We start from the raw sequence: 21,865 nt of genomic DNA on the forward strand, positions 1-21,865 counted from the left end.
CCTCTGTCCTTGCTGGAGGCAAAGCCCCGAGCCTTCGGGTAATGGTTTTAGAACTTGTCTGTGACCCCATTATTTTTATTCAAGTGGCACAGCCTGCCTTGCCCACTGATGAAGATTCACAGCTCATCAGCCTTTGACTCTGGCATAGTTTGTTAATATTTTAGACTTGATTCCCCTTTTTTCCTCTTATTTTTCTGTTTGGTATGTATTTTATAAGAATTCTGGACAGTTCTTCTCAATCTAGTGTCATCCCAAATGAGACCTGGGAAGGTATATTTGGGGAGTTTTAAAGTAAGACAACTGGAAAATTTGAGAGAAGAGTTCACAGGGCCATACTCATTTCTGACACCAGTTGCTAGTTGGAGGCGTTCTCAAAACAACTCTTAGGTTTGATAATTTACCAGAAGAACTTAGAGAATTCACTGAAAGTTATTATAGTCATAGTTAGGGATTATTACTGAAAAAGGATGCAGACTAAGTCAGCCAAGGGAGGAGGCACGTAGAAGAGAGTCCAGGAAAATTTCCAAACACAGAGCTTCTAATTGTCCTCCACCTGCAGTGCTAGGATGCTGTTACTCTCTGAGCAATCCAGTGCAGCGATGATCATGAAGTATCATCAACCAAGGAGGTTCACTTGAATTCCAGGGTTCGGGGTTTCTATGGGGGCCCCAGCATGCAGACATGATGACTAATTGCCTGCATGGTTGATCTCAGCCTCCCATCCCCCACCAGAGGCTGACTATACTGCATGACCCAAAGCCCCTACACATCGCATTGTGGGTCTTTCTAACATGGCCATTTCCCAACCTAAATCATACTGTTAGACTTTCTGGCATAACCTAAGGCCCCCAATAAACAAAGAAACTCCTATCAGTCATGACCTTCCAAGAGCTTAGAGTTCACCTCCCACAAACCAATGACAAATGCCAGACTTCCTTTTGGGTAAAGTTAAATTCTTTACTACACAGAGACACTGAGCCTTAGGCTCAGGAAATTTTTATGGAGAGGTGAAAGAGATCAGGGCCAGATGATAATGAAGTGAATATTAATAGAACTAGCTGTCTTACTAAGATCTTCTGGGTGTCAGGCACGGTGCTACACCCTTAATCAACTACCACACTGAGAAGTAGAACCCCCAGTGGAACAGGTACAGATGGCAGTCAGGACACCATGTGTTCTGTGTATGACAGTGCTGAAAAGTGACTCCTCCCTCTGTTGCCGCCAGTTTTAAGGAAGGCAGACTGAAAGTGATGAAGAGCTTGGATCAGCCTCAAAATTCCACTACAGGCCACTTTGGGAAGCTGCTAATAGAATCAAAATCCACAAAAGCAAGTAGTTTAATCTGTTTTGTTCATCACTGTATCTTCAGCACTGAACAGTTAAATAAATGAAATCTCTTCAATAAACCCCATTCCCTCATATTAAAACAGTAGAAAATATATCTACCTCCCAGGGATGTTGTAAAGATTAAAAAGCTGATGCAGCAAGGCCACTGGTTCCTAGTAAGTGCTCAGTAAATACAGCAATTACTGTCATTTACTATCATTATTATTCTCAAGCTCAGCAGGACAGCAGTCTTAGACACCGACAGAAGCCCTGTTCAGAAATAGAATATGTATCGTATTAAATGGGTCCATCTTCGTGGCCCTCAGGGCCTGCACTTGAAAGTTTTGGCAGGGCCCTGGCAAGGTGCTCCAGGAATGCAGAGGACAAACCACCCCCCACACAGCACAGGCTTTGTTCCTCCTTTGTAAACTATCTTGTGACTTATCTTGTGGTTCTTCTTTGAATTTTAGATGCATAATCAGTTTATTGTTAGCTTCACTTTTAAAACAACGTAGATGTTGGAGGCTACACAATTTCCTCAAAGCATAGCCTTAGCAAGTTACCACAGGTTTTATCGTGATATGTTTCCATTGCTTTCTAGCTTAACTGCATATTTTATTTCCCATCTTATACTGTGATTGACTGGATTAATTTTTTGAACTAAAAACTCATATTTCCTAATGATACGGCATTTGAAAGTATTGACTGAGCTGGATTCCTGGTATAAAATGTAAGTCTTATGAAATCTAAATATCCGAAATTAAGTTTAAGAAAAATGAGGCTTGCCATATTCAGAAGCATAGCCTCTGGTTTTGCAGTCTGAAAAGCCGGTGTAACAAGGTTGGCAAATGCTTTGCGTGGATTCCTCCTCCAATCCCCTTCTTTCAGGGCACAGACACCAGGCTCAGCACCCCTTTCTAAAGTGCTCCCACATTGCATGCAACCTTCCCCACCACCAGCATTCTGAGACTGATATCTCAGCTCACCCTGGTGCATCTGTTAGTATTCACAGTTTGCCACTGGCTGTGAGAGAGCCAGAGAGGCAGCCGAGAGCCACTCTACTAAAAAACCTCAAGAACATTCTTACCTTATGACTTTGCCACTGTAAGTTATCACTTTTTAAGTGCAAGAAAGTTGTTACTTTATTGTTACTTGTTTTAAAAAAAATGTTTAGGAGAGATTCCACTAATCTACCTTCTCTATGATATTTCATTTCTGGGTTTGTTGTAAAACAAGTTATTTCCTTTTTCTGCAGGCCTTCACTGCACCACACCAACCCTAGGTGGGCATGGACTCTCTGTTAGAGGAAAGAGCAGCCTTGCAGGTACAAGGCCACTCAGGAACCATGCCCCATGAAATCAGCACAGCTCATCTTGGCAAGATCTTCTAATTTCCAAAGCACGTGGACCTAGGAGTGGAACCGTGAAATGATTCCATTATTGCCTCACACTGAGAATATCCCTTACCTCCACAGCTACCCCAGTTACTCACTGTGTGAGCCTGAGTAAGTCATATAACTCTCCAGATCCCAGTTACCTCATCTGGGAACTAGGGAAAATACTAATCCCACTGAATTTCTGGGACAATCAAGTGGGAAAATGGATGTAAACACTCAGCCCAGTATATGGCGTATAGTAAACAATAAACACGAGCTTCTTTTGTTGTTACTGTGCTGGTGATGGCTATGAGGTTGCTAGACATTCCTCAGTGCTTTCTCAGATACTGACCATTGGGAACAGGCCTGATAAATAATGTAATAGAAGAAAATGGAAGCATTAGCTGTGCCTTCCAGGAAAAGAAAAAGAAAAAGAAAGGTACCTTATATTTCTCTCTCTAAATATATAAATATTATATATTATATATATGTATTATACATATCCTATATAAAACCCACAATGATAGCATATATAATATAATTAAATATGTATTAATATATAAGATATTAAAGCTCTCTCTAACATATTTTTACTTTATAAGCTTTATATCTAAGTGATTATCTCACTGAGGAACTAGGGATAATTGGTGTTCTTTAAGCTGGTATCATGTGTAAGCCTCTGGCAAGCTGGGAGTTAACGTAGATGACATCTCTTCACCTTGCGTCTGTTCTTATGGGCAGCAAGCTCTGTTTCTGACCCTCAGATCCCATACTTCTGTGGGTGACAGGGGAGGGTCCATGCTACAGCACCAGCTCTCTGCCAGACAAGGCAGCTTCTGTTAGCTTGTGACTCACAAACACATTCCATTCCCAAGTGTATTTGACCTCAGAATGTACTTGAAGAATGTTTTATTCATTTGCCAAAATAAAAATCAAATTTCACATAATTAGTAAAGCTTGTTGTTGTGATTGTGGTAGTGATTATTTAATGCAAAATATAAAATATAAGAAAATAGGTTAGGATCTATAAGTATGTAGGACCCTTTTAGAAAACAATTTGGTTACACACACACACACACACACACACACACACACTCCTCTTGTTATGTCAAGAATACTTAGTGAAAGACAACAAAGTTACAATTATATAAGATGAATAAGTCTAGAGAGCTGATGTAAAGCATGAGAAATATAGTTAATAATATAATATTGTATACTGGAAATTTGCTACAAGAGTAGATTTCAGGTGCTTTCACCACACACACACACACACACACACACACACACACACACAAGTTAACCATGGAAGAAAATAGATATAATTAGCTTGAATGTAGTGATCAGTTAACTATGCATATGTACTTTGTGTTTATATATATATGTTTAGTATGTTTATATGATATATATTATATCAAACATACCCTTAAATATACAGAATTTTTGTTGAAAAGAAGAGAAAGGAAGAAAGGAGAAAAGAAAAGAAAAAAAGAGAGGGAAAGAAAGAAAAAGGAAGAAAGGAAGGGTGAAAGGGAAGGAGGGAAAGGAAGAAAGAAAGGGGAAGGAGGGAGGGGAAGGAAGGAAAAAAGGAAGGAAGGAAGGGGGAAAGAGAGAAAGAAGAATGAAAGAAAGAAAGAAAAAGAAAGGGCAGGAGGGAGAGAAGAAGAGAAGAAGGGAGAGGGAAGGAAGGAGGAAAGAGAAAGGGAGGAAGGGGGAGGGAAGGAGGAGGAGAGGAAGGGAGGAAATAAAATGGAAGGAAAAGGGAGAGCAGTAACTATATTTATATACTTAAGCAGAGTAATTGTATGTTTAGCAGTCCATCCTCAGGGAATATTTTTAAATACAGTGAAGTATTTATTTGCAAAGATATCTATTGTACTCTTATTTATTTATGAAAAATGAATGTTGAAAATCCCTAAATGTTCAACAATAAGAGAATTACTAAGTAATTTATATTATTCCCATCTGTTGGACTATTATGTAGCCATTAAAGTTGTTTATAAAGAATTCATAACATATAATGTGCAATAAAAATCAGGTAAAAAATATAATTAGGAAAAAGTAGGCAGAGCAGAAAACTGAAAAAGGCTCAAATATTATTATTGCTTGTCTTTGTATAGTAAGAATATGAGTAACATTTCTCCACTTCCTTTTTTCTAAATTTTATAAAATACTTAAAAAATTAAACAATAGCTTTAGTTTAAAAAAAATGAAAGAAAAAAGCATAAAAACTGAAGAAGAAAAGATGAGAAAAGGAAGAAAAAAGAGAGGACATTTATTTTCTTCTCTCTTCTCTTCTTGACCCTTAGACTTATCCCGAGCAAGGTAAATTATGCCTTGCTGGCCTATTTTCTGTCGCCAACAGTGTTCCCTCCACCTCTAGCTACTAAACTCTTAGCATTTGGACAGGGAAAGCAGAATTTTACTGCCTACCAGACCGAGTGCTGAATACTCAATAAATGTCAGACTAAACTGAGCAAGACCAAACAACACTGGCCACATCCAAATCATTTCTTTCCAAGGATATCTTTAGTTTCAATCTTCATCGCACATCCCTCTTGCAAGACAGGATCAAAATTTCTCTCTGCTTCTTAAACTTCAGCCTTATTCATCAAAGAACTCCAATGTTTAATCTCTGAAGTGGTCCAGTGTCCTAAGACTGCAAACCTATCCAATCAGTTGGAGCATACTGTCAAAACTACAAACTATGGTTTGAGGAGGCTTAATGTAAACTCGGGAATTCAAAAAAGGGAGCAATTCACTGTATTTCACAGTGGACTCTGCTGCTCTCTCACAAGATAAACTTAAATTCCTTCTCTCCAAATCTGATAGTCATCACACTTTTGCCTCTGCTCCCCAAGTCAAAAGCTTCCCTTGGACTGCTCACATTCTGCAAAGTGGTGTCTATTTGTAGCAATTTGGTTTATTATCACTGGTTCAGGGATGACTTAGAGCAGACCTTGGCAAGCTCTTACAATAACAATCTGCCCCGTTGTGCTCCTTATGGAGACATCTTCTTTGCCAGGAAGATGCATTAGCTGTGGGTGACTGAGTAAGAACACAATTAAGCTGTTAAAGTTTCCACTGGCCCCTGCTGGGCCTGGACACAGTAAATCTCAGGCCTGCACATCTTGCGTGATGGCCACCGTGCCAAACAGGCACAGTGGTCACAGGGCCCTAGTGCCTTCCTTCCTGCATTTGGTATCATAAAATGTCAATGACCTATGACATAGATCACTTATGAAAGACACCAGGGCTTGAGAGCCACACTAATAGTCTCTAGGTTGGTTATTTTGCCCCCATCCTTTCCAGAATTATTCTAACCCAAAAGAACCCTGGAGTCAACCTGTAGCCAAAACAGTTCCCAGAAGGCTCAGCACTGCCAGAATAGAATGGTCTTCATGAGGATCTAGCTGTGCTCCAACTTGGGTCTTTATCTATTGATGGTCAAAATGATAAAATAGAAATGTTCATCTATCTCCTCAATAGAGGATGACTATCCTGGAGGTAGAGGAGATAACAGGTAAGACTTTATATACCAATAAATTATGTTTCTCTATTCACTAGGCCAGTCCTTCCCACCAAGAGCCATTGCAATTATAATTACAGAGAACTTTAGATTAAAAGTCAGGGGACAACTGTGGTCATTGGTTTTATCCTCTCTCACCAGTGCCAAATTCCCCAACCACTGCAGCTGCTCTGCCCCTGGTCTATCAGCCCTCTTTCACAGATGATTATGAGATTTGATGGAAAGAGCACAGGCTTTGAACATGCACCCACCTGTCCACAAATTTGGTTCTGATTCTTACAAGCTGCAAGACCCTGGGCAACTTACTTAATCCCTGTGAGTATCAGGTACCACCTTACACCTTGTAATGTGGGTTAAATAAAATCATATCCATGAAGTACATGATAATGTCTCCATAGATACTAATTCCTTCCTTATTCCTCTACCCAGTCATTTACAAAGTCATTCAGGTCATTCAGGTCTCCAGCATGATCTTCTAAAAAGAGACTTCACTGACCACTCACTCTACAGCACCTGCCAATTCAGTCACTCACGAGGACATCACTTTTCAGATCTTATTTACCCACTCATTTACTTGATCACTTGTTTTTCTTCCTTGCCAATTTCTAGGAGCTCTTTGAGGGCAGGGAGCTTGTCTGTTCTTGCTGACCACTATCTGCAGTGCCTAAAGCAGTTCCTGAAACACCACAGGAACTTAGAAACATCTGTTGGATTAATAAATTCTTAGCACAGGCACTAGCTGAGAGGGCCTCACAGTGTGGAGAGGGCAGCACTGACTCAGCTTTTCTGTGGGTCAAGGGCTTCAGGGAGGAATCACAGGCAGACCACGAACTTCCGGCTCCACAGGTGGCTCAAAGTGCAGGGGGAAAAGCTTTTTAAGCACTGAATTCATTTCATGTGTATCCACAATCTCTCGGGTCTCTGGTGGGCAGCTGAGCAAGGTAAGATGCTTCCATCAGGGCAAATCATGCTGGGCATCCTCCCCCTGTGGGTTCCTCATAGGACACACTCTGGACTCCCTGAGAAGCTCAGAAGTGACATGGAAGAGCAGGGGGAGTCCTCAGAAGGAAAGGTGAAAAACATGCAGATCAAATTACATGTTTTTCCAGCGACAGAGACTGAAAGCACAAGTCTTGGGCATGTGCCATGAAACACCTTCTGTCTAGCTCGGAGCCAGATCTGGCCTTAGTTATCCACTTCTGCTTAGTATCTCTTTGTTGAAAAAAACAAAAAAAAATCCTATTTCTGCTACAAGTAAGTGTTTTGTCCTTAGAGAAAGCTGCAATAAGTACATTGACTACTTTAAACTTCATTAATAATCTAGCTAAATATAAATTAAGATAAAGTGCCATTGCCCTTATAAAATGAGAATAATTAATATAATTCTCCATATGAATTAAGATGAGATAAAATGGCATACTCACAGATTCCATTACGAGAATAAATTACTATAAAATTTTTGGAAAGAAATTTGGAATCTTAGAAATATTTACATTAGGTCTGCCACTTACAGTTGTACAAGTTGTGTTTTGTACAATTCCAAGAGGCACCATTCACCTCCCAGGAAGTGTAAGCAAAATTATGGAGGCAACTTTCCTGTAGATGGCGGTTGAGTGTCTAGTGGAAAGGGTGCCTCTTTCTAATTTGCACAGTTGCTTTATCAGCTGCTGGCAAGGGTGATTTACATACATGAACAGAGTGGCTCCCGTTCCACTGATATACACTGAGCAAACACTCCCCAGTGTGGGAAAAGTTTTATTTACAAAGATGTTCATCACAGCATTTTTCAAAAGGTGCAAACAACCTATATGTCCAACAGTAAGGAAATGATTCAATCAAGTGTGCTAAACACAGTTGATATTTATGAACTGCTTATAATGATATGGGAAAAGCTTCGGCTGTGTTATTATAATTTTATACTTAGGGATACAAAAGTGTGGATACAGCATGATTACTACTAAGTAAAGCAAACAAAAAAATGTAAAAGCTATTCATAATAAAATTGCAGGATGATAATAAGCCAAAATATTAGCAGAAATTGTTTTGCCTCTCTAATTTAGTGTATTTTCCAAATATTTTAATAAGCATGTCATCATTTTTCATTGAAATTTCCACCATTAAATTTTTAGAAGTAGAGAATGGTTAGAAATGAGAAGCAGTACTCAAACCTTTTAAAATTCTGTTGCTGAGACACGAAATCATTGAAAAACCTGATGTGGTAATTCAGTATTTGTGGAAGATGTTTCAGTATCTGAGCCAAAATTTTTTTTCACACCACCTGCTCCAGAAACTCTCATCAGGAGCAGAAGCCAGGGGCATGGAAAGTTCTAAAGAAGTTTCCTTTAGAAGGTGACAGAAGGATCTCTGTCACCAAGAATGAATCTTATTATTGCCTACAGAAATGCCTTATTATCTCCAGACCCTCAAACATCTCAGGGACAGTTTTTGGCAGGGCAGAAAGGCCTCCTCCCAGTCAACATGGGGTGGTTATGTTATAAACATTCATAAATATCTCCATCTCATGTCTATAAGGGATAGATAGCAATCATGAATTTATCACAAGTTTCTTTGAAATCATTGGTCTTCATATGTCTTCTGTCTCTACTTTTACTACCCCTAACAGACAGTAAGATATTAGTTACTTGGAGCTAAAATGATTTACTATGTTTTCCTAGGGCTCTATTCCCAGTGAGAAGGGTGACTTTGAGAAGGCTTAAAGGTTGGGAGAGAGGATTCTTGGCAAGATGGCCAGCTATAGGCAGCCAGGAGGGGAGCATCTGCCACCCAGGGAGGAGGACGTTGGAAAAACTGGTGCATTCCTAGCAGATCATTGGAAGGAAGATATTGACAGGGTTCAGAGGGAGGACACAGACGCTGGTCTGAAGGAGGAGGAAGCTAGGAACCCTGCCCAGGGCTACCATGCACTGGGACTCGTTCCTGATCCTCAACCACTCATGGGGAAGAGGTCAGTTGGACAGGCAAAGAGTGCCATAGACCTCTGGAATCCTGGCATCAGGAGACCCAATGATCCCCATGCACATTTGAGCTGGCATAAACAGCTGCTTGGAGAGATGGTAGGAGCAGGAATCCAGCCTGTGCAGAGCCCAAAGAGCTTGGTGTGAGAATGTCTGCAGTGGAGCATGGCCAAGGACACTCCTTCCCCAAAGCTCTCTATTGTCTCCTAGGAGGCTTTAGCCTTAGGGGAACTGCTGGGTCCGAACAGAGCAGGGAAGTCTTGCTGGTAAGATGGTGCCAGTCCAATCTGAGACTCTCCTATCTGCTGACCTCCCCCAGGGCCCAATCCTGTCCATGCCCACTTGCAGTGAAGCCTCAAGTGCCCAACTGGAGTGACTCCTTGAGGCCTGCATACTAGCCAACTGCACCTGGCTGTCAGAGAGCTCCAACAGAACAGCCGCTGCCAACACACACCACCCCACCCACACCCTTTCCCCATTGTACCTGCCCCCATTCTATGGCCAACCCCTACCACCACAATCCCACCATCTTGCTGGTGAGTATGTGCTTGCATGGATCTTGCCTCTACTTCCCCCACTGGTACACATGTGCATGTGCACCCTACTGCACCACCGCTGCTGGCCTGAGCGTGTCTCCCTCCCCTTGCCCCATGCTATCATGAACGTGCACATGGAGGCCAACGGCCCTGCACCCCAACCCATGACACCACTGCTGCCAGTACAAACACATGCAAAGAGGCCAGCGCCCTGCACATGCCAGCACCCTGTATCTGCCAGCACCCTTCCCCTATGCCAACACCATAACTGCTGCAGACAAGCACATGAATGCCAGCAGCCCTGTCTCCTGCCCCAGACCTTGCACTGCCACTGCCACTTGTGTGATAGATGCATGGAGACCAGCAGCACCACACTTACCAGCACCCCACCCCACCTCCATGCTTGCTCCCCCCATGCTGCTGCTGCTGCTGCTGCTGCTGGCAATGGAATGAACATGGATCCTGCTGCCACTGCCCTGATGAAGAACTTTGGCTGGCACTACCCATCAGAGTGTTGTGGCCAATGGGCCAGGAGCACATAGGCTTCTCGAATGTAGCAGATGCTTAAATTCCAGAGGCCAGAGAAAAAAACCCCGGGCCTGATACCAGCCCCCAGAGTTATAGCATGGATCCCAGAGCAGCTGAGCTGAGCCTTGGGTCCCTAAAATCTTCAATAAATGAACCCAGTTGACTGAACCCACTTTGTACCACAATCAAACCCCCAACAACATCAGAGCAGATAAAGGAGAAAAACCCACTCAAAGGACAGCAACTTTATGGGCTGAAAGAGCATAAGCCCACACAGATAAGAAGGAGCCAGTACAATAACTCTGGCAGCTCAAAAAGCCAGAGTGTCTTCTTACCTCCAAACAACCACACTAGTTCCCCCACAAAGTTCTTAACCAGGCTGAAATAGCAATAATAAAGTTCGGAATATAGATAGGAATGAAGATCATTGAGATTCAGGAGAAAGTTGAAACCCAATCAAAGGATTCTAAGGAATATAACAAAACAATACAGGAGATTAAAGATAAAATGGCCATTTTAAGAAAGAACCATACTTAACTGATAGAGCTGAAAAACTCGCTTTAAGAATATAAGAATACAATCACAAATATCAACATCAGAATTGACCAAACCGAGGAAAGAATCTCAGACTTCAAAGGCTAGTCCTCTGAAATAACTGACTTAGACAAAAATGCAGCAAAAATAGTTAAGAAGAATAAACAAAATCTTTAAAAATGTAAGATTATATAAAGAGACAAAATATATGACTTACTGGTGTTCCTAAAAGAGAGAAAGATAAAACAAGCAACTCGCCCATAAAAACCAGGCTGCATAGCAGGAGGTAAGTGGCAAACAAGTGAGAATGACCACCTGAGCTCCACCTCCTGTCAGATCAGTCATCACTTAAGCTTCTCAGGAGCATGAACCCTATTGTGAACTGCACATGCAAGAAATCTAGGTTGCCCACTCCTTATGAGAATCGAGCTAATGCATGATGATCTGAGGTGGAACAGTTTCATCCCAAAACCATCCATGCACCTGCATTCATGAAAAAATTGTCTTCCACAAAACCAGTCCCTGGTGCCAAAAGGTTGGGGACAACTTAACTAGGTAACCAAGAGTAAACCAACCCTAAAACTAGCAGAAAACAAGAAATAACCAAAATCAGAGCTGAACTGAAGGAAATTGAGGTGTGAAAAATCATACAAAAGATCAACGAATCCATAGTTGGTTCTTTGAAAAGATAAATTAGATAGATAGACCACTAGCTAGACTAATGCTTTAAATAAAAGTGAAAAGAACCAAATAAACAAACAGTAATGACAAAGGGAATGTTACCACCAATTCCACAGATACACAAAAACTACTCAGAGACTATTATGAATACCTCTATGCAGACAAACTAGGAAACCTAGAAGAAATGGATATATTACTGGAAACATACAGTCTCCCAAGATTGAACCAGGAAGAAACTGAAACCATGAACAGACCAATAATGAGTTTCAAAATTGAATCCACAATAAAAAAAACCAACCAGAAAAAACTCTGGACCTGACAAATTTACAGCCAAATTTTACCAGACATATAAAGAAGAGCTGGTACCATTCCTACTGAAACTATTCCAAAATATTGAGGAGGAAGGAATCCTCCATAACTTATTCTGTGAAGCCACATTATCCTGATACCTAAAACTGGCAGACACACACACACACACACACACACACACACACACACAGACATACACACACGAACAAACAACTTCAGGCCAATATCCTTGATGAACATACACATAGAAGTCCTCAACAAAATCTAGCAAACCAAATCCAGCAGCACATCAAAAAGTTAATCCACCATGATGAAGTAGGCTATATACCTGGGATTCAAGGTTGATTCAACATACATCAATAAATGTGATTCATTACATAAACAAAACTAAAAACAAAAGCCACATGATTATGTCAATAGATTGTAGAATTCATCCCTTCATGTTAAAAACCCTCAGCAAACTTGACAATGAAGAAACATACCTCAAAATAAGAAGAGCCATCTATGGCAAACCCACAGCCAACATCATACTGAATGGGCAAAAACTAGAAGCAGCATTCCCCTTAGAAACCAGAATAAAACAAGATGCCTTCTCTTACCACTCCTATTCATCATAGTACTGAAAGTCCTAGCCAGAGTAATCAGGCAAAAGAAAGAAATAAAAGTCATCTAAATAGAAAAATAAGAAGTTAAACTATTTCTGTTTGCAGATAATATAATTCTATACCTAGAAAACAGCAAAATCTCTGTCAAAAAGGTTCTTTATCTAATAAACAACTTCAGCAAAGTTTCAGGATACAAAATTCAATATAAAAATCAGTAACATTCTTATATATCAACAACATGCAAGCTGAAAGCCAAATCAAGAATGCAATTCCATTCACAATTGCACAGAAAAAATAAAATACCTAGGAATACAGCTAATAAGGATGGCGAAAGAGCTCTACAATGAGAATTTAAAAACACTGCTCAAAAAAAAATCAGAGATGACACAAACAAATGGAAAAACATTCCATGCTCATGGATAGGAAAAATCAGTATTGGTAAAATGGCCATACTGCCCAAAACAATTTACAGATTCAATACTCTTCCTGTCAAACTAGCAATGACATTCTTCAGATAATTAGAAAATACTATTTTAAAACTCATATGGAACCACAGGAGTCTCAATGGCTAAGACAATTCTAAGGAAAAAGAATAAAGTGAAGCACACCAAGCATGATCAAGCTAAGCATGCTGATCTATTGAGATGATCATGTGGTTTTCATTTTTAGCTAGAAAGAATAAATCCTAAGCAAAAAGAATAAATAAAAAGAATAAAGAGGCATCATGTTACTCAACTTTTAACTACACTGCAAGGCCACAGTCATCAAAATAGCATAGTACTAGTATAAAAACAGACACATAGATAAATGGAACAAAATGGAGAGCCCAGAGATAATGCCACACACCTACGACCATCTGATCATTGACAAAATTGACAAAAAGAAGCAATGGAGACAGGACTCACTATTGAATAAATGGTGCTGGAATAACCACAGCCATTGCAGAAGGTTGAAGCTAGACCCCTTCCTTGCACCAAATAGAAAACATCAATTCAGATGAACTAAAGTCCTAAAGCTATAAAAATCCTCAAAGACAACCTACAAGATACCGTTCTAGGCACAGGACCTGGCAAAGATTTTGTGAAAAAGATGCAAAAAGCAACTGCACAAAACAGAAATAAACAAGTGGAATCAAATTAAACTAAGGAGCTTCTACACAGCAAAGGAAAATATCAACAGAGTAAACAGGGGAAAATATTTTCAAACTATGCATCTGACATCGGTGTAACATTCAGAATCTATAAGAAACTTAAACCAGTCAACAAGCAAAAATACCAATCAACAACTCAATTAAAAAGTGGACAAAGGACATGAATAGGTACTTCTCAAAAGAAGACATACACATATCCAACAAGCATATAAAAAATGCTCAACATCACTCATCACTAGAGAAATGGATATCAAAACCATGATGAGATACCATTTCATGCCAGTCAGAATAGCTATTATCTAAAAGTCAAAAAAACAACATGCTGATGAGGTTGTGGAAAAAAGGGAATCCTTATACCCTGCTAGTGGGAATGTACATTAGTTCCATCATTGTGCAAAGCAGTTTGGTGATTTCTCAAATAATTTAAAACAGAATTACCATTCAACCCAGCAATTCCATTCTGGGGTATATACCCCCCAAAATATAAATCATTCTACCATCAAGACAGCTGCAATTTTATGCTCATCACAGAACTATTCTCAATAGCAAAGACATGGAGTCAACCTAAATGCCCATCAACAATAGAATGGATAATAAAAATGTGGTACGTAAACACCATTGAATACCACACAGTCAAAAAAACAGTGAGATCATGCCTTTTGCAGCAATAAGGATGGAGCTGGAGGCCATTATACTAAGCAAATAACACAGGAACAGAAAACCAAATTACCTCATGTTCTCACCTATAAGTGGGAACTAAACATTGAGTACATCTAGACACAAAGAAGGGAGTAACAGACCTACCTGAAGGTGGAGGGTGGGGCAGGGGTAAGATGAAAAAACTATTTATCAGGTGCTATGCTTACTCGAGTGATGAAATAATCTGTACTCCAAACCACCATGACTCTCAACTTACCTGTATAACGAATCTACACATGTACACCTGAAACCTCCTTTGCTTCTTTTTTTTTTTTTTTTTTTTTCTATTTTGCTTCTAACCTCCAAGCTGTCTTTATTCATTCATGTGCATAAGATTAAACTAATTTTGGGAGAAACTTAGTTTGTAGTATGTAGTTTAAACAAAGACGGTAACAGCCCTTTCCCAAGGCAGATCTTCTTCTAGCCTAAGGACTAGGCTAACATTAGCTACAGGATTAGAAATTACATTTTAGGAGTCATCCAGTTGGAGGTTACAAGATTCTGACCCTCCCTAAACTGCTCCTAAGATCAGTGTTTGAGATATTTTGCAGACCCTGCACTTCATGTATCAGCTGGCACCACCTAGATGGATAAACTGGCTCAAGTGATCTTGTGGCCCCCACCCAGGAACTGACTCAGTGCAAGAAGATAGCTCAACTCCCTATGATTTCATCCCTGACCAATTAGCACTCCTAGCTTACTGGCTTGCCCCCCGCCCTCACACCCATCTACCAAGTTATTCTTAAAAACTCTGCTCCATGAATGCTCCGGGAGACTGATTTGAGTAATAATAAAACTCTGGTCTCAGCTCAGGGTGGTGGCTGACACCTGTAATCACAGCGCTTTGGGAGGCTGAGCTGGGTGGATCACGAGGTCAAGAGATCGAGACTATCCTGGCCAATATGGTGAAACGTCATCTCGACTAAAAATACAAATATTAGCCAGGCTTGGTGGTGTGTGCCTGTAGTCCCAGCTATTCAGGAGGCTGAGGCAGGAGAATTGCTTGAACCCAGGAGGCTGAAGTTGCAGTGAGCTGAGATTGTGCCATTGCACTGCAGCCTGGCAACAGAACTAGACTTTGTCTCAAAAACAAAAAAGCAAATCAAAAGACACACACAAAAACATTCTGGTCTTCTACACAGCTGGCTCTGCGTGAATTACTCTTTCTCAACTGCAATTTTTCTATCTTGATTAATTGGCTCTGTCTAGGCAGCAGGCAAGGTGAATTACAAATTTGTGGCTACCTGCCCATAGTTCAGTGGCCCATCTTCAGTGATGAATCCAGAAGTCAGCCCAAGTTGCTGGCTGCCTAGTTCTCTCAGACTGGGGGCTGACTCTGTTACGCTCTCTAATGGCAGGGCACTGCCGATCCAATGTGCATGTGTTTACTTGCAATGGAGAAATAGTCATGGGGAGACGTCCTTTAACTAGCCCTATCAGGGGGTGTCTGTCTGTAGCCACACGGGGGTTGGTGCTGCCAACAACTCCTTCCTTCTCCTGACTGGTTCTGTAGCCCCATTGCAAGGTGTCTGTTTGTAGCTCCACCACGGTGCCTGTAACCCCATTGTGGGGTGCCTGTAACCCCATTGTGGGGTGCCTGTTCAGCTCCTGGGGGGTGGGGGCTCAATTGGTTCTTTCTAACTAGTAGGAAGAGTCTTGGTTTGGGAGACTTGGCCTCAATCAGGAAGATTCTGAGGAGGTTTCTCAGATGGAGAATAGTTTGGAAGGGATACTCTTGAAGTTCTTGGTTAGGGATCTGATTGGAAGACCTTCTGTCCATCTCATCTTTGTGTGTGTTTGTTTATGTGGAAAGGATCTCAGAAGGGATTGCTAACAGAAGTCCAACAGGCCTAACTCAGAGAATCCTCCTCATCTGTCTGGTTACATTCGGCGAGCCCTAAAGAAAGCTCAACAGGCCTGTCTCTCTCAGGGTGACTCTTGGCTATTCACCTTGCCCAGAGACTCCATTGTGAATTACTGTTCAGAGGTCATCCCTCCCCGCCTGGAGTGGATCAATAACAGGGACCAACAGGAAAAAATTTGAGCTTTACCAGGTTGATATTGGGTCCTGAATGAGGTGACTCATGTTTGTTTTGTTATATGTATTTTGCTGGGATAAAAAAATGTTCATCTGGTTCCCCGTGGAGACTGTTGGGCAGCATCTTGCAAATTAAGAACTTTGCCTATGGTTCCATAAAACAGGAAAGGGTGATTTTCCCTTGTAAAGTGGCTTGAACCCCACAGCTATGATATGATGAGCAGGGTCATTGGAATCCACTCTGTTCTTCTGGAAGCTGCAGAGAGAGGGAGCCCAGAAACCTGGCATGCCAGCAAAACGGGGAAGAAATTCTTACCAGCCAACTTTCTGGTCTCTCTCTCTCTTTCTTTCTCTGTCTGTGTAAACAGTAAATGTTACCATTTGTCTATCTGCAAGGGTTTGATTAATAGAAAAAAGATTCATATGACTAGTATATATATATATATATATATTTTTTTTTTTTTTGAGATGGAGTTTCCCTCTTGTTACCCGGGCTGGAGTGCAACGGCGCGATCTCGGCTCACTGCAACCTCTGCCTCCTGGGTTCAGGCAATTCTCCTGCCTCAGCCTCCTGAGTAGCTGGGATTACAGGTACATGCCACCATGCCCAGCTAATTTTTTGTATTTTTAGTAGAGATAGGGTTTCACCATGTTGACCAGGATGGTCTCAATCTCTTGACCTCGTATCCAACCGCCTCGGCCACCCAAAGTGCTGGGATTACAGGCTTGAGCCACGGCGCCCGACCTATTATATGACTAGTCTTAAGGAGTAGCAAAGCTGTTGTACTTTGTGCTAGGAACTTGTCTTTCTCTGCTCTGTAATTTAAAAAAGGAGTATCACAGGATAGAATGTGGGTTTAGGACCCCTATAAGCCTGCTTTTCAAGCCAGCCTGGCACTCTGGTCAGTTACAAACTTTGCTATGGTTCCCTGAAACCAATACTGGATGAAATTTCTCTGCCTTTTGTTATGTCCTTAAGAGCTTAACCTCGTGACGATGTGGGGATACTTTCTCTTCGTTTCTGCCATCTAAAAAACAGGAATTTGGGGGATTCATGTCATAGCCCTAAAAATGTTGTTCCGCAGTGAACAGAAGTTGCAATTTTGCAAGCTTGAAATTGGCTTTTCTAGGCTCCTTCTGGGGAGAACAATAAAAATTGCTCACTGCTGTATCTCACTAGCTAAGGCTTTGCCTTTTAACAATAGCACCCTGGGTTCTGTTCTTGACTTCTGCAATGATTCCTTTCTGGTTATTTCTTTATGTAACTTTGCCATTTATTAAGATTCCTCCGCCTGTCCCCCAGCATAGCTAGCTTCTGATTTTACATGCTGAATTTTCCTTTCTCTAAACTACCCTGGAGGAGATTCTAAATCTTGTACAAAAAAACAAAACAAAACACAGAAACTGCTTATCATCTCTTTGAGACACCTATGTGACCGTGGTTAAATTATAACCTTAGTTAAAACTTATAAATTTCATGTGGGAAGTTACCTGTAGTAAAATTCAAAAACCAAATATATTGGCAGCTTGGCATGGCTAAAGTCAGATAATAAAAAATTTGAAAGGACTTTTTAAAAGAAAACTATGGTTAAAAGTCAGCTAAATTAAAAGTGAATAAACAAGATAGAGACATATTTAAAAAGGCTTTTATGTTTTTCGATTCTTGGATCTTGTTTTTTCTGGAAAAAGGTTTTTTTCTTCTCAATCAACTGAATATTTTTCTCCATTTTCCTGTCTTGCCAATCTTAATGCACACATGAGAGGCCCTAAGACAACTTTTCTGGTGCCTGGGACTCCTTGGAAAAAACAGGAGGCACCACAGACTCTGTTTTGGGAAAAACAACAAACAAACAAACAAAGAAAAGCCTCTATTTTTCTCATAAAACCCCAGGAATTAAAAGCAGGTCCATCCCTTTCATAATCAAAGTCTCAGTTCTGTTTCGCATTGTGTTATCTGACAGTTTTGAGTTTTAGGGGTATCAGAAATGACTTCTTAAGAGAGCTTTGGTATGTAATAACTAGTGTAAAATATACTTTAGAAGATGATTAATATTAGTTATGAAGGAATCTTGACTCTGCACACTTGGATCAGAGAAGCATGCTCTTGGCCACCTGGAAGATATGGAAACATCCCCACCCCCCACTGAGAGATGAGACCCCAAATGGGGTGGTCTAATTACAAAATGGGCTGACTGACTTTAGGTTGCCTTGCAGTAAAATGCACAGCTGGTAAAAGCACTGCCCTGTCTTCTCCTGAAGTATTTCCCTCCTTTTGGGGATCCAGCATCCAGTGTAAAATGGCACACTTAATTTTGGGGCTCTGTCTTTGCCTTCAGGTCTGATTAGGCCCTAGAAACGCATGCTTTCCAGCTCCTATTCCTCCGAGGGCTCCACCCTGGGCCAGTCGTCCAACTAGGAAACTAAATGAAAAATCTTGCAAGTGCTAAATCTTCTCTGTCTGTGTTTATATGTGTTGTGTGTGTATAATGTTGATATATTAAAAAGTTCTGATTAATTGGCTTAAAAAGCGCTTAAACATTTTGCCAAAAAAATAGAGTTTTTGCTTTTTGTTCACATGACTTTAGTAATCTTTTGGAAATAAAGACAGTTTTAAAGATTATTATAAAAGGTCTTGAAAATATAGACATCTGGTCTAAATTAAGGTCGGATATCAGATTTGATAAATGCTTTAAGGTCAAACAGTTTTCTTAAATTTTGAAAATGGTTCAGTTTACCTACTTTAAAGCATTAGACTACAGATAGGACCTGGGGACATGTGGAAAGCCATGCCCCTAGCTATGCTGAAAGGAAGTGAGACTTATCTTCACTTCTGTCTGACGTCCTAGGCTCCACCCTAGTATGTAATTAAAATAGCTTACTTATCAGGTTTCTCACTAAAAATAAAAGTTGTTAAGAGTTAACATTATAACATGAAGTTAAGGTTACTAAAGAAACAGTTTTACATACAAGGTGTATAGGAATGTGTTTTTAGTAATAGATTATAAAAAGGAATAGGAATATGGTTTTTGTTAGGGTGGATATAATTTTGTCTAGTTTGGAGGATTTTAAAGACTGCCTTAAACAAAGTAACAGAACAAAACTGAAGATTTAAGCAAAGTAAAAGGGTTTATAAAGGGTTAATCTTGAAAAAAATTCTATGGGTATAAACAAGTAGGCTAAGATTTAAAAAAAAAAAAAATAGCTCTTTCCACAGGTTAAAACATTAAAATAATACTGATATGGGCCAGAATCTGGGCCCGTGTATCCAAATAATAGGTTTTTCTTAAAAAACTGATCTGCTATTTGATGGAAAATCATAAAGGGTTCTAAAAAGTTTATGAAAATCTTACCTTATAGGCAAACTAATTAAAACTGAATAAAGATATAAAATTTTATTTTAAAAAACTAGCTTTAACACTGAAGACACCTAATGCAAGCATAAAATTTTGTTTTCTCTTTGGAAGACAATTTTTATGTAATATTAAAAAAATAATGAACGGGATTTATTTTCTCCTGTGGATAAATGGCAGAGGGGACAGGAAGAAGAAAAAAGAGACAAATTCAGTTAGTTTCATGTTATCTTTGTTGGGTCTTGTTTGGAAAGCAAAGTCTCCACTCTCAGAGTAAAGATTTTTCTTTTTAAGATTTTGAAATTATCATTTTGGTCCAATGACTTATGGTGACCTGAGATTCTATTTCATGATATCCAGTGTTTTAAACCTTTGATATTGACAAACTTTCCAAAATCAAATTATAAATTATAACTCTTTCTAGCCTAATCTTTTAAATATTAGGTCCTCTAAAACTCAAAAATAACATCTGGCTTATTTCATATAAAAATCATACGGGAAACATTGGCAAATAGAAAATAATGTTTAGCTTTCTTTGGGCTTTATTTGTATAAATGTATTATTGGCATATGTTCCAAAATTATGTAAAACTCCTTTAATTCTAATATGACTACTATAAGGACACATGCACACAAATGTTCATTGCAGCACTGTTTACAATAGCAAAGACCTGGAACCAACCCAAATGCCCATTGATGATAGACTGGACTGGGAAAATGTGGCACATATACACCATGGAATATTATGCAGCAATCAAAAATGATGAGTTTGTGTCCTTTGTAGGGACATGGATGAATCTGGAGAACATCATTCTCAGCAAACTAATATAAGAACAGAAAATGAAATACCCCACATTCTCACTCATAGGCAGGTGATGAACAATGAGAACACATGGACACAGGGAAGGGAGCACTACACACTGGGATCTATTGGGGGGAATAGGGGAGGGACAGCGGGGGGGTGAGCTGGGGAGGGATAGCATGGGGAGAAATGCCAAATGTGGGTGAAGGGAAGGAAGGCAGCAAAACACACTGCCACATGTGTACCTATGCAACTATCTTGCATGTTCTGCACATGTACCCAAAAACCTAAAATGCAATTAAAAAAATAATAAAAAATAAAATTAAAATAAAAAAAAAAAGGAGGAGCAAAATAGAGGCAAGCCCAAGTGGGAGCATCTAAATGAAGATTTACATGTACTAATCACTGTGGAAGATGGTCAGAACAGAGCAAAAATCAAATTGAAGAGAGCTGTTGAAGAAGCAAAGAAGTGATTGGTACCTGCAGCAGAAGAAGACAGCCTGAAGAAGATGTAGCTGATGGAGCTTGTAATTCTGAATGGCACCTACAGAGATGCCAACATTAAATCACCAACAGCCCAGGCTGCTCCAAGGATTATTACTGGGCCTGCGCCGGTTCTCCCACCAGCTGCCCTGCGTACTCCTACACCAGCTGGCCCTACCATAATGCCTTTGATCAGACAGATACAGACCGCTGTCATGCCAAACGGAACTCCTCAACCAACTGCTGCAATAGTTCCTCCAGGACCCGAAGCTGGCTTAATCTATACACCCTATGAGTATCCTTACACATTGGCACCAGCTACATCAATCCTTGAGTATCCTATTGAACCTAGTGGTGTATTAGGTGCAGTGGCTACTAAAGTTCGAAGGCACGATATGTGTGTCCATCCTTACCAAAGGATTGTGACCGCTGACCAAGCCGCCACCGGCAACTAACCTATGACCTTCTGACCTCTGAACTCTTCACCCAATGATGACCTGACCATGCCTGCCTGCTGATCAGTTAACTGGTAATCGCCTTTGCTTGCCTGTCGTCAGTGCAGCAAGCTGAGGCACTTGTCAGTTCATCTTACCATCTAACCAAACAAAAGACAAAGAAATTGTTGTCCTCAAACTCAGCTTTTTTTTTTTTTTCCCTGTTTGTGTGAAAGTGGTTCTAGTAAAGCAATAAGGCCCAATTCATCCTACAGCACTGATCATTTTCTAATATCCCACCCTAAGCAAATGGTAAGAAGGCCTCTCTTAAGAAGGGGAGACAGATGGCCCTTAACTACTCAATGACAGAGGCAGTTTCCGTGAGAGATTTCTAGCAATCTTTTTCTTCTCATAGTGAAGTTAAAGCTCTCTCTGAAGGTACTGCCTGATGATGCATGAACCTTCAGTCAGGGATGTCATTGGTGAAGTGATTTCAAAAAGTATTCAAAATCTGA

At 40.3% G+C, this 21,865-nt stretch overlaps 1 pseudogene; it reads left to right on the forward strand.

Moving 5' to 3' along the window:
• The first annotated feature begins 20,765 nt into the window (after positions 1-20,765).
• On the forward strand, positions 20,766-21,589 carry LOC100405868 (KH domain-containing RNA-binding protein QKI pseudogene; annotated as a pseudogene).
• Positions 21,590-21,865: the final 276 nt, after the last annotated feature.

Source organism: Callithrix jacchus, chromosome 12 (genome assembly GCF_049354715.1).
Source record: "Callithrix jacchus isolate 240 chromosome 12, calJac240_pri, whole genome shotgun sequence".
Lineage (NCBI taxonomy): Eukaryota > Metazoa > Chordata > Mammalia > Primates > Cebidae > Callithrix > Callithrix jacchus.